Here is a 12,887-nt window from a genome sequence, read left to right on the forward strand (position 1 = left end):
TATTTATAATAAACATAATATATGTGAATGATGGTTTCTTACAACAACACAAACAAAAATCCTGAAAGTAAGTTATAGGCCAACTTACAGTGATTGTAGCGTAACATACATAAAAAAATATGAAAGAGAAAAGATTGAAATGAGATAATTCTAAGGGTTATAATATCCCATTAAATACTTAGAAAAATAAAACTTACTGACTTATAGAAAAATTACCATTTTGCCCCTCTATATGTGAGAGAATGATAATTTGGCCCCTAAATTAAGAGTTTCACATACGGACTCCAGATTCTACCAAAATTTACATTTTTCATGTAAATTTTGTCCTAAGTCCAAATATGAAATCATAAAATTTAAAGCATAACAAAAATATAAACCAACTAATGGCCGAAACGTACTTACGGCAAAAGTTGTGATTTTTGTTGCAATTATTTCCAACTTCAAACTGTATACTCAGACCGATTTATGCAATATTAAAACTCATATCCTATGTTTTAAAATCATGCTAAGACCATAAAACATACACTTAAAAAAAAAATACACAGTCCTCATAAAAAAAGTGTCAAAACACTATGTCTTAGAACAACTCCTTCATGAACTTGATCTAGAAAAAAACTATATGTTGTGTAATCAAGTCCTAAACATGACTCTATCAATAGATCCAAAAATCATATGGCAAAAATTTCATAAAAAGTTCAAGCAACCCAAAAGCTTCAACATTTAGCCATACCTGAACCTTTTCATACAAAACGTACTTCCAATAATTATTCAAACCAACTCTTTTAAAAAACAACCTCTTAACATCTAAATGAAAGTCTTAACAACATCATATAAGAATAAAGGTGAATTTGGTTCGGTCTGGTTGGTCTATAGGGGGTTTTTGGGACCAGATAGGACCTCTTCGGTCCAAGAATTTCCCACCTAGACCGGACCGAACTCCCATATGAATTGGACCAGACTGGAACCATTCGGTTCGATTGGTTTGTCGGTCTGTTCAATCCGACCCAATTGACATTACTAGTCAAATTTTGGCCTAAGTCTCGACTTTTATCCCATTTTCAACCTACTAACATACAAAAAATAGAAAATAAAAACTTGTTAAAAGATGCCATATGCCAATAACATCCAAACTCTAAATAAAAGAAAAATATAGAAAATAGGGAAAATATAAATAAAAATTATCCATATCCATCCAAAAAGGTTATCAATCAAACTAATAAAATTAAAAACAAAAAACTAAGAAAAAGAATTTTTTTTTAAAAAAAAAAATCCCTAATTATCCAAACTCCAAATAAAAGAAAAAAAAAGTTAAAAAACCCAAAGAAGTAAAGGAAATGACACATAAAAATTATTACAATTTATAATCCATGCATCTAGCCATAACCAACTTACTTACAAAGTAATATTACAAATTACTAGTTAGTAATTAAAAAAAGAAATGCCACAACTCAAACTCGAAGTCTCCTAGTCCAAAACTACAAGTCTCCACAACTTTACTGCAAAAACATAACAAACAAATAATAAATATCTTAGTTTAAAGTTTTTTTATGCTAACGAAAATAACTAGTTTAGTAGTATATTTTTCTCACCTTATTCATCTTCATTGGGAGTAGGCATTGTCACTACAACATAATTACTTTTTAGTGATTGTTGAAAAATTGTGATAGTCTCCAAACCTTCACTAAAAAACATTTTTCGTGACGGTTTTTGAAAATTGTCACTAAAGATAGAAGAGATTTTTTTGATGTTCGAACGGAGGGGAAAATTTACGTTCGAATGTCACATATAAGTTCGAATATTGAGGCTACTTATGTGTGAACATGAAATGTTTTGGCACCAACGTTCGAACGTTAGTAATTAACTTTCGAACGTTAATTGTAAATTTAAATTAGATATGACTCTAATTTAAAAATTATGTGATTTTTATAGTGCACAATTTGTGAACAAGTCTAAAAGATTGTAATATATATTTATATATACATAATTTGTAAAATATAATTATATATTTATACATACATATATAAATATGTATTTATGTTTATATATATTTGAAGTGCGGTGATTTAGTATTAAAGTTAGAAAATCTAACATTAAAGAAGATTGAGAATTGAAATTAAAAGATAATAGATATATTAAATACTATTGTTCCTTACATATATTCAAAGTAAAATACAAAATATGATAGAATTTTGTAAACAACACTCAGACGAATGCGTTGTTCACGAAATTCGTACTCCATATCTCCTCAGTCAAGGTATCAACCTTCTCATTTAGGATATATACATGATGGGCTATCTCGACGACAGACTCTTCTACAACCACAATCTCTTGATCGATATGAGCAGTCAGCTGTGAGACCACCGCATCAACTTGAGCTGGCCGCGCATCTCCTGTAGATGTACTCTTCGGCTACTGACTACTACCCCCCACACTGGGCCCTGGTTGCGTCGGAAGAACTAGATTTGCTCTAGGGGGTGGCTGACGTCGAGGATACCTCATCGCCTGTCCAATGCTACATCGATGCATGCTCATTTGATCTGTGACCCGCTCCTCCGGCTAGAATGGCACTCTCTGAGCAAGTAATAGCCTACTGATGATGACACCGTATGAGAGGTTGTTCACGATGCTCGCCTCGTAATAGATCCTCTCAAAGATGCGCAGTGACAAACCGATGGGATCTCCACGTGCCACTCGTATAAATAACTATGCCTGAATCCGAGTAAATGTGGTCTTATGTGCCATAGGATCCAGGTTTCTTGCAACAATAAGTTGCAACATGCGGAAGAAAGGTAGCAGATGTCTTTGGTTGAAGGCGTTCTTCCTCTTGATCTATGTGCAATCTCTCCTGGTAAGGATATAGAAATCCTTGTCTCGGTCATGATCCCGAACCTCATAGTCAATACCCTCGGCCTCTAATTGGTTTGCATCTCTGGCTGATGATGGCTCAACTAGGCCAGTAGATGATGCATAAGTGCCTACATCTACATCGAGTGTACTGTGTGCAGATGTAGATGTGCGAACCATGGATGTGTTGCCAGTCTGAGAGTCAGCTGTAGTCGATGTCTCAACTACTTGATGAATCCCGAGGAGCTCGGCAATGACATGCGATGAAGTCTCAAACGAAACACCGCGCACAGTCACGGTGTGAGAGGATGCGTCTTGAGACATGGAGCACATCCTAATATAGAACTCTTGAACCATTGAGGGGTATACCTTCAACCTTAATGTGCGGATATTTCCTCAGCCTCTATTGATGAAGACATCTCTAAGGTTTGTTTGCTCCCATTTGAGCTCGTCGAAGTCATTGATTAGGACCTCTCACTCCACCATAACAGTACAAGCCCCGATCCAAGCAGGGTCCTGAGTGACTCATTCCCTCTCTCGTTTCCTAGTATGCAAAGGATGAGCTATATCCTGAAAATGGAAAAGGAAAAAAAATTATTAATACTATTGATGCATCTTTCGTATTAATTTTAAACTGCTCTGCATTAACATTCAAACATAATATAGCATATGTTCGAACGTTTAGATAAAATGTTAGCACATAGGTGTTTAATGTTCAAACATAACAATTAACGTTGAAACATATAATATACACGTTCGAACGTTAAGGGCATAATGGCTAAAAATGTTGAAATGTGGTGCGTTCGAACGTTATGCCTTCCACATTTGAACATATGTGTTTTACGTTCGAACATAAAATATACAAGTTTGAACATGAAAGGCAAAATGACGAATAAAGTGAAAAGTAGTACGTTTTGAATGTTAACATTCAACGTTCGAACGTAAATGCTACAAAAAGTAATGTTTGAATGTACAAAATATACGTTCGAACGTGGAAGGCATAACGGCTATGTACTTGAAATGTTGTACATTCGAACGTTATGACACAGAATGGCTGAGTCGATTTAGCCATTCTCGAAAATCACGTACCCGGTTCTAAGTGGCCAAATGTTACCATAGAAATGAAGTATACATTTCAAGAAACTTTTCTACGGTGACTATTTGGCCAATGACAACCCGTGGTGGCTGGAAAATAGAGTTGAAAATCCAGACACTACTAACGATCGATTTATAAGTTTCCTACTAAATCTTAAAAAAAAAAATGTAAGAGGATAAAAGAGGAATGCCTACCCTTTTGCAACGGTTGTGGTGGGGTTTGAAGGCGGTGGCGACGGTTTAGTGGTGGCATGCAACAGTGGAGAAATAACAATAACGACGTGAAAATGACGTTTTCCCGTTTTGGTTTTGGGCTTATATACCTGAAACGTTCGAACGTTTCACGATTGAATTTCCAAAAATAGATTAATAATATATTATATTATTAATATATGTTATATATTATAATGTATACTATAACATATAGCATACTATATCTAATATTATATTATAATATATATAGTATAGTATAGTATATATATATATATAGTATATAGTATACAGTATATATATATAGTGTATTATATATATATAATGTATTATATAGTATATTATATATATAACGTATATTATATATTGTTAATATATAATATAAAATATTATGTTTCATAGTATATATTATATTGTATCTGTAACAAAAATATTAATGTACTTTCAAAGCAAGAAATTATATTAGAATTAATAGACAAAATTAGAAACCTTCAAGAAAGAAAAGAGTACTTAGAAAAGTTAAAAGACACTTTTAATAATCAAAATATTTCGGTAACGTCATCTTCAACACCTTACAATTTTTCAAAAATAATAGAAAGATTTAAAACTGACAAACAGAAAATTACGATACAAGATATACAACAAGAAATCAATGAGATAAAACAAGAGATTAGAAGTTTAAAAACATACAATCTTAAATTAGAAGTTTCAAATAAACAATTATTACAAGAAATTATATTATTAAGAATAGAGGAAAACGGAAATAATTTTCATGATAAAGAACATAATAAAGAACAAGGAGAATATTCAACATTAATTATAAAAGATGAAACAGACAATTTCATTAATAGCCTTGATAAGATAAATTTTCAAAAATGGTATGTTGAACTAACAGTTTCAATTACTCAAGAATTTTCTTTCACTACAATTATCCTATTAGATACAGGAGCAGATTTAAATTGTATACAAGAGGGATTAATACCTTCTAAATATTTTTAGAAAACAAAAGAAACATTATCCCAAGCCAATGGAACAAAATTGAATATAAATTATAAATTATCCAATGCACATATTTGTAAGAATGGAATTTGTTTTAAAACAACATTTATTTTAGTAAAAAATATTAATACCAAAGTAATATTAGGAAATCCTTTCCTTGCCCTACTCTATCTTTTTTCTGTAACAGAAGAAGGAATTTTTACTAAAATACTTGGACAAGAAATTCAATTTAAATTCTTATTTCCCCCAGTATCAAAAGAAATTAACTCTTTAAAGAAAATCTCATTAACCAGAGAATTTAATTTTCTAACAAAAAATAGAATTAGAAGAAAGGAAAACTAGATAAGTTTTTTAAAATAAGAATTAAAATATAAAAGAATTTAAGAACAATTAAAAGATCCATTATTAACCCAAAAAATTGATAATTTTAAAACTATAATTGAAAATGAAGTATGCTCTAACCTGCTTAATGCTTTCTAGAACAGAAAACAACATATAGTTGAATTACCCTATGAAAAAGAATTTTCTGAGAAAAATATTCCAACCAAGGCTAGACCTATTCAAATGAATAATGAATTATTAGAATACTGTAAAAAAAAATTAATGATTTAAGAACAAAAATGATTAATAAGGAAAAGTAAATCACTATGGAGTTGTGCTGCTTTTTTTGTTAAAAAACAAGCAGAATTAGAAAGAGGAGTTCATCGTCTGGTCATCAATTATAAACCTTTAAATAAAGTATTACAATAGATTAGATACCTAATTCCTAATAAAAAAGATTTATTATCCCGACTATATAATGCTACAGTATTTTCAAAGTTTGACATGAAAAGTGGCTTTTGGCAAATTCAAATTGCTGAAAAATATCGCTATAAGACAGAATTCACAATTCCCTTTAGACATTTTGAATGGAACGTTATGCCTTTTGGATTAAAAAAATGCTCCTAGTGAATTTCAAAATATTATGAAAGAGATATTTACCTTTTACTCATTTTTCGATAGTTTATATAGATGATGTATTAGTATTTTCTTAATCTATTGAACAACATTGAAAACATGTAAATACTTTTGTTCAAATTATCAAACAAAATGGATTCCAAAAATAAAATTATTTCAAGAAAAAAATTAGATTTCTTGGACATAAAATCTATCAGGGAACTATTACACCAATTAGTAGAGCAATAAAATTTACTGATAAATTTTCATATGAAATAAAAAACAAGAATCAACTACAGAGATTTTTAGGGAGTCTCAATTATGTTGCAGATTTTTATCAATCTCTCAGGCCATTATGTAAACCATTATTTAAAAGATTAAAAAAGAATCCACCTCATTGGACAGAAAAACATACTAATATTATAAAACAAATTAAGGCTCATGTTAAGAAATTACCATGCTTAAGACTCTCATCTCCTCATACTTTCAAAATTGTTGAAACAGATGTCTCTGATCTTGGATATGAAAGAATTATGAAACAAAAATTATCAATTAATTTGAAACAGATTGTTCGATTCCATTCAGGATGTTGGAATCCTGCCCAAAATAATTATAGTACTATTAAAAAAGAAATTTTAGGTATTGTATTATGTATTTCCAAATTTCAAAATGATTTGTTGAATCAAAAGTTTTTTCTTAGAATAGATTGTAAATCAGCTAAGGAAGTTTTGATTAAAGATATGAAAAACTTGGCTGTTAAGCAAATATTTGCTATATGGCAAGTTATATTAAGTATTTTTTATTTTAATATTGAACATATTAAAGGAGAATTTAATTATCAACCTGATTTTCTATCCCGAGAATTCTTACAGGAAAAATCATGTCATCTTCAAAGTCAAAAGTAAAGTCCAAATCTACATATGCACGACCACCATCTCCTCCCTATTCTTCACCTTGTCCTTCTACAACTTCAAAACTATATATCGTATTAGGGTCATTACCACAAAACATTAGACCATCTTACAACTCATTTTCATCATTAGCTTCTCCAAAATTACTAACCTACTCCAAAACTGTTTCCCCTTCTTCATCTTCTCCTTTCCAAATTATTAATCCTCCATTATTATCTCAGCCTTCTTCATCTCCTATTATCATCAAATCTCATTGGCACCCAGTCTACCATATTGAATTTGAAATTCAACACATGTCTGATCCCCAAAAATTATTTGATGCATTTCTTTTACCAGATTGGCATTATGTTCTGCAAAATATTAAGAAAATTCAGCATTTTTATGAATTCATTTTAGTAGACATCGACTCAATTATTCTCTCTGAAATTCCTCGTTCTCTTCAAACTCAACCTTCTCCACCTGCATCTCCAATTATTGCTTTTCATAAAGTCACCATTAAACAGGTTCTCATTTTTAAACAATGGGGAAAAAATCTCTATTTAACAAGAAAGTTCTCTTATCCTTGTGATCTTCCTTATTATGATTATTATGATTATTAGCAAGTATGGAAAAAAATGTTCCTAAAACAAAATAAAAGTTTGTTTCATTCGTGGTTTCTTCATTTTGACAAATTATAAGAAATCAACACACTTCTGAAATGGTTCTCACAATGGTGGAAATATTACGGACTCGAACATCTTCTCCTTCCTCTTCCCCTCTAGGAGAGTCTCTGAGTTTTTACTTCATAAAATGACAGTCCACTAGCATTAAACCATTGTTCATCAGTTATACTCTTCATTCTCAAAACAAAATTAAATTGGATTATGAAATGGGAATACGTCATCAAACCTCATCCCTCTCTCAAAACTAATATGTTTCTAGCCTGTCAAGTTTTTGTCAAATGGTGGAAAAAATACAATTATGATCATGTATTAAAAATGTTTTCAAAAGTTACCAAAACTCCAGAAGTTTGAGTCCAACACAGTATATTTTAAGCATAATTAGCATCCATTACCAACAAGAAGGATTTGAAAAAATTGGCCAAAGCAATGTCACAAGTTTTAGACAGTGACGATGAAGAAGAAGCACAACATCTAGCCAGATTATCTCCACTACAACAACCTGCATTATCATCAGCCCATCAGACCTCTCCTTCTCAACAGGCCTCTCATTCTCAGGGTAACCAAGCTGCCTCTCCTTCTCAAGATTACTCACCCTACCATCCAGTACATTTGATGAATTTCCAAAACCCATTTGAACTGGAATTAACAAATTATGACTCTCAGATTATGTGATTCCAGAAGATTACTACTATATTGTTATATTGTTTATTATTTTGCTTTTATATTGCTATTTTTTTCCTGCTGTTACATATTTAATGATGGATCATTATTATGCTCATAGTACTGGTTTTCATGATTTATATGAGTTAAAATGTCTAGATTATAATTTAAGACTTGAATTACAAATCTTGATGAATAACATAAAAGATCTTAAGAGACAACAATAATTGATGAGATAAGATTTTACATTAATGATGACTAAATATCATGTATATCAAAGTAGACAAGCGGCAATAAAATACTATGAAACTGATTGCACAATCTTAAGAAACGAAGTTAATAGTGTAAGAAATCATTTGAGGATCCTTGCTTTATATATATAAAAAAGAATAGAGTAAGAATCACTGATACAGATTCTTACAAAGATAACCCATAACTAAAGAGAATGAAGTATATTGGGAAACTTGTGTTGGTAAGCCATGAAAAATCGATAATCAGCCCATTCATGCTAGAAGGCTTTAAGGGTGGTCCCGATGGTATTCTCTCAAGTTCTTAATCTACTTATTTTATCTTTGGATATAGAGAATCTTTGCTTAAAAACCTGTCTCAATGAATTCTTTATTCAAACCTAAGGAATCCACTACTAGTATCCCCATTGAATCTGATAACATCAACCAAGAAGATTACAGTATAATAGATATAGAAACAAATCTACAAGACTGGACAATTCGTAATGTTCCAAAAATTCAAATATACAAACATTCTACTTTTTCTTCTAAATTATCATTTCTTACAAATTATACAATTAAAACAGTGTAGAAAAAACTATAAGTTTAAATAATGATTATGAATCGTTACAACTATTAACAAAAGAAGTAATTAAACATCACAAAGAACAAAAATATTCTTTCATACATATTGGATTAGTACAAGTAGCTATAAAACCACTCACTAGAAATAGATTAAACACCTCAGTATTATTCTGTTTAAGAGATGGAAGACATTATAATTTTCATGATTCATTACTTGGAATGGTAGAATTAAGCCTGTTCGAAGGACCAGTTTATTTTAATTGTTATCCCAATTATTCTCTTTCATTATTCGATGCTAATATTTTACACGCTTTAACATTAAATATTAAAACAAATGGTTATCAAATGATGAAATGATCACATCCTTTAACAATAGCTTATAGGATCCATTATAAATTAATGAAAACAACATTAGAACCACAAGCTCTTATTATCAGTCCAAAATGATATACATTATTATTGCAATCTAGTGCACAAAACTCTAGCATACAAATTCCTAAACAAATCAATTGGAATCAAATTACTATTCTTAATGAATAGCAGTTAGAGAATATTATCCCATTACCTAAGATAGAAAATAATTCTAAAAATGAACTTGAATATATAGATAAAAAAGAGGACGGAACAGTCCAAATAGCTTTTCAACCTTTTAGAAAATCATTTTCACATTATTCTTCTCTAGCACCCTCTAGTTATCATACACCCAGATCTGTTCTTACATCAATTTCCAGAAATAAATCCCAAAATTTTGACACCAGATCTTTTGATACTAGATCTCAGAATCTCGACACACAGATTCGGAAAATTATTCCTGGAAATATTATTGATACATCATTATATATTGTTAGCCATCCTGATAAAGCATCCACCTCTCATAATCTTGAAAAAGAACATTCTTCTCCAACATATTCACAAGTAGTTGGAGATGATGCCCAAATATATACCCTGAATAAAGAAGAATTTAAAATAACAAAGAATATCTCAAACAAGATTATATGAAAGAAGAAAATAGTCACAAAAGATTAATATTTTTCTCAACCTTTACAAAAATAGAAAGAGATTATATTCAAGAAAAATATTACGAGGATTTAGAAAAAATATAGATTAATATACCTTTCTTTACATGGTTTGAGATGTATAAATCAAATCAATTGTCTACCATAAACAAGACTACTAACTAATGGGTTAAAGGAGAGAATAATCAAATTATTTATGAATAATATCTCCCTTTTGAAGTCATCAAGTTCAATTAGAGGAATACTCTAATCTTGGCTTCACCAATAAAAAAACATAATATTACAAACACTGATAAAAATCTTGATAGTATAATCCAATAAAACAATTACACCAATTTATATCTAAAAACCATGGGTAAACAATTAGAAAGAATTGAAGCCCAAGTATCTCCTATAAAACCCACTATTAAAGAAGTAAAAGAAACTCCTTTATTTGTTCCCCATGAGATTCCATCCCATTTAAAAACTATATTTTCTAAAAATAAAAATGATTTATTGGAACAAATCTCTAGTAAATTAGAAAAATTAACTCTTAATAATACTACATCTACCTCAAAACAACCCCATATTAATGTATTAAGAAAGACAGACTCACCTGTAATATCTGACCCTGTAATTAGTAATATTGAAAACTAATTTAAAAACCTATATTTACAAATAAATAAGATTAAATGAGATCATGTTAATAGTTTTTCAGCTAGAGATTCTAAACATCATGTTTCTATTACTCGTAATTGGTATCCGATGCATACTCCACCGGATATGCAATTCGAGGAAAGAGAACATATAGTAAGATTTGCTTTTGTACCGGATGTATTATATGAATGGAATATAGATGGATTATCTGAATATGAAATATTAAATCATTTTCAAGAAATGATCATGGTTGTTAATGTCTATAAAAGTAATAGAAAAATTGATCACCAAGTAGCACACATTATTGTCACAGGGTTTGCAGGCCAATTAAAAAGTTGGTGGGATTACTATCTTTCATATGAAGAAAGATCACAAATATTAATTGTATATAAATAAAATGAAAACATGCAAGTGATTAAAACAGAAAACGATTTACCTTTAGAAGATGCTGTAAATACATTAATAGATGCATTAACTAAACACTTTGTTAGTGATCCGGTTCAATTCAAAGAAAGAACTAGTGATTTATTGATTAATTTAAAATGTATAGTATATTATATATAGAACGTATATTATATATACCATATATATAGAATATAGTATATATATAGAATATAGTATTATATATATATATATTATATATATACTATACCATATATATAGCATTATATATACACTGTATAATGCTATATACTATATATAGTATATTGTTGTTGTTAGTTTTATTAATTATAGCCAAATGTCTATGTTATATATTAATTTTTTTCTCGTTAATTAAATATATAATGTTTTATTTCTAAATGTGGACATCATATTAGTAATTTTAAATAAAGCAATTTATTAAGAATTTTGAAACTTATGAAATAGTGTTAATAATGTTGAATAAATTATTAAAGTATAAAGTAATGGAATTAAATATTAATGAAAATATTATTTTTTTATTAACTATAAGTAATAATATTAGTAAAAAAATTAACATTTTTAGTAATTTCAAATTTATTAAAAATGTAAAAATTAAGTCTCAATAATTGATATTAGATTTTAAGAATATATTATGTTCTTAATAAGTTGTCTAAAATTATTATATATATTACAGTCTAATATAATAATAAGAAGTATATTTGTACGTTACTATATACTTACTATACACTAATACTATATATATAATGGAAAAATAATTCACAGTATAATACATACAATCATTTTTATAATCTTTTCGTAGACCATATTTTAAATGAGGAATATTTTTATCAAATAATTTATAAAAATAACCATATTTTGCAAAAATATTCTTAATTTAAAACAAAATTATATAATTAATTGTACGAAAATACAAAACTGTTCGAATGTTATTGGTGACGTTCAAAAGTAGAAATGTTGACGTTCAAACGTTGAAATGCTTCGTTCAAATGTATATGGAGTAACGTTCGAGAGTAAATGAAAAAATAGTGGGAAATTTCCCGCTCGATTTCTAGGAACCATAATTCCACCAATGTCCGAATGTGAATAGACTACTGTTCGAATGTTTTCAAAATTTGAATTGGGTTTCAACACAAAAAAATTGAATAATGTTTTCAAAAGTAAATTGAGAAAATCAATAACTATTAAAAAAAAATTAATAGTTATAATATTAGTTATAACATATTATATTAATATATTATATGTTAGTTATAATATAGTGTACATTATATATTAAAATATTTTATATACTACTATATAGTGTATATAATATAATATAATATAATTATGTTGTGTTATATAATATATATAACTAGTCTATTAATAAATACTAACTATTGAATAATGTCATCCCTTTACGTTCGAGCGTACATTATTTACGTTTGAATGTGAAAAACAATGTGGAAAATTTTCGACTTGATTTCCTCAACTCTGTGATGAGCTCAAATGTTCAAATGTTCCAATTTAACGTTCGAACATGAATGGATGAAATTTGAGAGAAAATTTATAAACGTTCGAACGTTAAATTATATATGTTCGAACACGAGAAAAAAAATGCAAAAAATTTTTTGCTCGATTTCGGGCTATGTCATGAGAAGTAATGTTTTAATGTTACAATTAAACGTTCGAATGTTTCATCTGAAAATT

Source organism: Juglans microcarpa x Juglans regia, chromosome 2D (genome assembly GCF_004785595.1).
Source record: "Juglans microcarpa x Juglans regia isolate MS1-56 chromosome 2D, Jm3101_v1.0, whole genome shotgun sequence".
Lineage (NCBI taxonomy): Eukaryota > Viridiplantae > Streptophyta > Magnoliopsida > Fagales > Juglandaceae > Juglans > Juglans microcarpa x Juglans regia.